Genomic DNA, 5,536 nt, shown 5'->3' on the forward strand with positions numbered 1-5,536 from the left:
TATCAAATAGGGACTTTTTTGTAACATTTATAAAATGTCACATCAAATACACCATAAATAGATCATTAAAATATTCAATCATGTCATAAATACCTAGATACTATGATACACAATTAAATTCGAGCCTTAATAGAACTTACGAAAGCTCTTTTGTAAACCCGAACATAAGTTAGGACCAAATTGCAACATTTTTAAAATTTCTAGATCAGGTATCAATACCCAATAAAAGTACCGATACCAATATGAGCTTCGATGTTTCAAAAAATTTCATTTAAATCAAGTGGTATCGATACTAAGCTTGAAGCACCGATACTTTCTCTAAGGTATCAATACCTTTCCTTAGTATCGATACCATTTTGACATTTTGTTTTGTAAAACCTTGATTGAAAAGTATGTATTGACACCTTTACCTATAGTATCGACACTTTAAAGCCAAAATGGTCAAAATCATGTATTTTGGTCCCTTTTTCATGCCTAAACTAGCATCAACTTAACTTGTGCTTGTAAGCACATTGCCAACCTGCAAAAATCAATACAAAACATGCATATATTTCAAATCATCAATTTTCATACTCATTCAATATATTCATACATCATATAAACACTAATTCACATGATTTCTTTGATTATAACCTTCTCATCCATTCCTATTTATAACATCGACCTTTAATATCATCATAGCCATGCCAAGGACTACTAAAATATGTCATTCAAATGATACATGTGCAACCACCATCAAATACTCAATTTCATATAACCATTATCTTACCAAGATTAAGCATTCATTAACTCAAAATAATAATCACTCAATATGAGTTCAAATATTACAAGTTGTCTAAATATTATCTAAACCAACCAATATGCCATCATTTGACACCAGTTCACAACAACATATACTAATTCCAATACCAACTAGCCTATCATACAATTCAAACCTTTCCACAACAACATGAAGCCATACCAATTCTCTAATCAAGCATACCAACAATTTAGTTACACCAATTGACTACCAAACTGTTATTCAAGTGCTTCATAAGTCATTTAACACATTACCACCATACATGCATTTCTATATAACCATTACAATTCCAAAGGAAAGCATTCACAAAGTTCAGATCAAAACTGCATCCAAAACAAACCCATATATTAACCCTATGTACATGCCACATAACCAGACATAAAAGTTCAAAGGCTACCGAATTAGAGGCTAGATAGTGTGATCTTCAAGTTGATCCAACTAACGAGTTCCACAAATTGAATCTACAGAGAAAGGAAAAGTAACAGAGCAAGCATATCGAATGCTTAGTAAGTCCATATGAAAATAACTTAACATACCTTGACATTTCAACTAGTTTAATTAATTGAAACACATTTGTATAAAACATGACATTCCTTTGGCATCCTTTTGCATACATATATAACTTCACAAAATCACCAATAGGTTTATCCATTAACATAATAAGATCATACTACTCAATTCATATACAAGTACAACCATGCCATTTTATATTATGGTATTCCACTTTGCTCATATTGTAAAACATATCAATCTAATAACTTAATACAATTTAGCCTATCATAACATTATAACATGTAATACACTATTCAATATATTACCATTTGTATCATTTATTCATCATATAACCATTTGAGCGTCTTTCACCTCCATTTCTCTTTTCCATTAATCCAGTAGCCTGATGAACTATAATAAATAGATTCAGATACGGGGGTAACTACACCTCACCAGATTGCTCGTAAAAGCTCAGACTTCAACACACCATGGCACTAAAGTGCAAAGCTCGTAGGCATCATATAATCAGTATCAAATACATCCTTCCACCACACCAGTATAACTCGATAATCCACAACAAATGCAGGATTTCAGTATAATCAGTAATATCTTTGTATCGTCACATATATCCCGTACAATGCACAAATAACCCTATTAGCATGTCAATCGTATCCTATCCTTGAATACGTTCTCTTGAGCATTTTAACCATATATAATTCATTACAATCCCTATAGCCATATACACACTTTTCATATTTCAAATAACAATCCATTTGCAATTTAAATCTTATAGCATCATCATAAACATACTATCCAATCATATAACAATGTCACATCCATTCAATATAATGTATTTATTCATATTTTCCATTTAATTCATATTTTACGATTTAGTCCATTGATGACAAAAGACATTATTTACATAGCAATTCAAACTAAAAGTAAAACAATATAATACAAACATATTATGAATTAATAAAGTAAGTCTCATATGAACTTCCCTGGCAAAATAGCAAAACTAAGTTGCCAAGGACTAATATATAATTTTTTCTTTTCTGTGATTAACCTCCATTTAATTCAATTCCTAATCTAAAATAATTTATTTCAATTTATCAATTTCAAACATCTTATAACGGCCTATTATAAACATATATCAATTCAATTTCATTTTTTAGATGTCCCCTAAGGTTTTATATTTTATTCAATTTAGTCCTTAAAATCGAAATAGCCATAACTTTCAAATTTGAGCCTTGATTTTGAATTCGATTTCAATTTCATCCTTCTACAACTCCCTATTTTCAATAATTACAAATTTTCAACAAAAATTTCAAATATTTATATTTTAGTCCCTATGTCTAAAACTATCAAATTTCTCTTTACAAATTAGTCCCTTTCATATCTAAACTTAAAATCTAACTATTTAACACTAAAACTTCAAACATTCATCAATGACATCATTTATAAACTTTAACAGTTCTAGAAATTAACATATGGGTTAGCTAAATCGAGCTTCTACAATTACAAAACATAAAAAAATACAATAAAATGACTTTATTGAATTACCTAATAAATGGTCGGAAGCTTTGAAACTTTGAACCCTAGCTCTCTCTTTTTGTTTCAGTAAAATGTATGAAGAAGAAGAGAAATGTTTTATTTTTTTATTGTTTTTTTATCTTTTATACTTAGGTTAGGTTTTAATTCATTTTCATTAACTTAATTAATCAACAATTAACACTAATAATCTTAATTAGCCAATTTGGTGGGTGATAGTTGTCCACCACCACCGTTTGGCTATTATAAAGTGGGAAAATTACTAAATTGGTCCTCCAATTAATTAAAATTCCATAGCATTTAAATTTAATCACTTTTACAATTTATTCATTGTACTTTAATTAGTTACCAATTCGGTGAAATTACCTATCCAAAATTTAATTCACCTATACAATATGTAAATATTTTTACGATTTACGAAAATGAGGTCCCGATACCTCATTTTCCAACATCACTGACTTTAAGATCGAACCACTTGTACCTTAACTAACTATCCAATTAACAAATTTATTAGACCAAAATTTAATATAACACTATAATTGAATCATAAATATTAATTAATAATATTTACTAACTTGATCATCAGAGAACAGGGTTCCGAAACCACCGTTTCTAGCACCATTGAAAAATGAGCTGTTATAGATACAAACATTGTTAAGCTAGGAGGTGAATCCTAGATGCTATCAACTACTTGAGTTCCATGAAACTTAACCGACACCTGCGCATGAAAATAAGCAAATCCGCATGCTGAGCAAATAAGTTTAGTGGTGCTAACATAATTTGGAAGACAATGTAAACACAAACTGAGCATATATAATTGTTATGAATTCATACATAAGACAAATTTATGTTGAAGATCATTGTCTTAAGTTTTTTACTAAATGTTTTCTTATAAAATCCATATTCGAGTTATGTCTCGTATGTGAAAAAATTAATATGCCTTCAAGGCTTTACATTAACATGTCAATATAAAAAACTAGATTCCAATCGTCAAAACTTTGCTATCTCAATCTTATTTCCATAACTTGGAAGCTTCAATTTGTTTTATAACGTCATCGGCCCCTAAGGCTTTGACCGTTCACCCCGGCGTGTGTGTATCAAGGCTAAGAATCAACACTACAACAATCAATAATATAGCGATATCTACAAGTGTGACAGATCACTTGTAATTTTTGTAATGTTCAATAGAACACTAAAGTATTCCAAGGATCGAACCCAAAGGATTGCCGATAAATGTTTTTACCGAGTTAATTACAAATTAAGCAATTGTTAATCTAATTGATTCAAAAATTATTAGTGCAAATTTTAAAATAAATTTTTTATTAACTAAATTTAAATTATAAATTAAACTAACTAATCTAGTTTTCTTCCCTATTACTTTAGACAATGTAAATGATAACACGATGGTCAGTTGACCTGTTAATTTCTAGCTAAGCTAATAAACATATACTGATTATATTATTTGTTACTCTTAGCTAAGAATCTCCTCTCGGTTTCACCTAGGCATATAGATCTCCTTTCGATCTCATTATTCAACTCAATTATATAAAACTATCTAAGGATAAACTCTCCTCTCGGTCTCGTTTATCCAGATTTTTCACCAGAGATGTCAATTCTAGTGTATTAAGGATTTCGACATAATCGAACAACCAATTAATCAAGTATAAACATTAATTTAAACTAACAAAACCAATCAACCAACCATCAAATAATTTAGCAAATAATAAAGCTTAACACCCAAAGAGACATTTCATCAAACAATTAATATGCACAATATAAAGATAAGGGTAATAAATGGGCATTTAGATGTGGAACCAAAGACACCCCAAAGCTTGATCCATCTTCATTTACAAGAGTCTTTAACAAGAAAGAAGAAAGAAAATAAAAAAATAAAATCTAATCTAAAAAAAAAAGAGAAAACCTAATCTAAAAATGAAAAGAAAATAAAAGAAAAGAAAAGAAAAAGAAAGGAACACCTAACCTAAAACTATGGAAACCTAAGGAGAGTGTTCAACTACCAAAAATTTGAAATCAAAGCCATATAAAGTTGTATTTATAGCCTATTAACATTTAACTTAACATTGACCTTTGTGCCCTTAATTGAAAACTAGACTTAAGCTTGTTGGACATAAAATTGCCCCTACAATTTTTTCACCCATCAGGCAGCATGTTGTGATACCCACAACAATCTTGAGATTGAGAGTCTTGGGGGTCTCAGTATCGCGATACCCATTACTTGGTTTCACAATATCACTATATTTGACCTTAATTTTCTTCACTTCAACACTATCAGGGGTATCATGACTTTTATGCCTCGATATCACGATACCCCCTTCTAACTGATGTTTTCTTCATGTTTGGGCCATTATCGACTCCCTACACCTCTCAATCTCATTTTTAGGTTCCCCATGGCACGGTTGACCAATTTGTGTCTAAAAAATGACATTAAACTAATAAAAACTATTTATTAATAACGAAACTAAAAATCAACAAAAGTAAAGAAAATACACATAATCTTCTTAAGAATAAGCTTAAGTGTAATATAGATCCCAATTTGACGTAACACATTAAGACAAATCAAACTACCCCACGCCTTAATCTTTGCTTGTCCTCAAGAAAGTACCTAAGAAACATGCATAAAAAATAACCCTTGAAGAATGTACGAATTTAACAATCAATGAATGGATATATACG

The sequence above is a fragment of the Gossypium hirsutum genome, chromosome D02 (assembly GCF_007990345.1).
Source record: "Gossypium hirsutum isolate 1008001.06 chromosome D02, Gossypium_hirsutum_v2.1, whole genome shotgun sequence".
In the NCBI taxonomy this organism is placed as follows: Eukaryota; Viridiplantae; Streptophyta; class Magnoliopsida; order Malvales; family Malvaceae; genus Gossypium; species Gossypium hirsutum.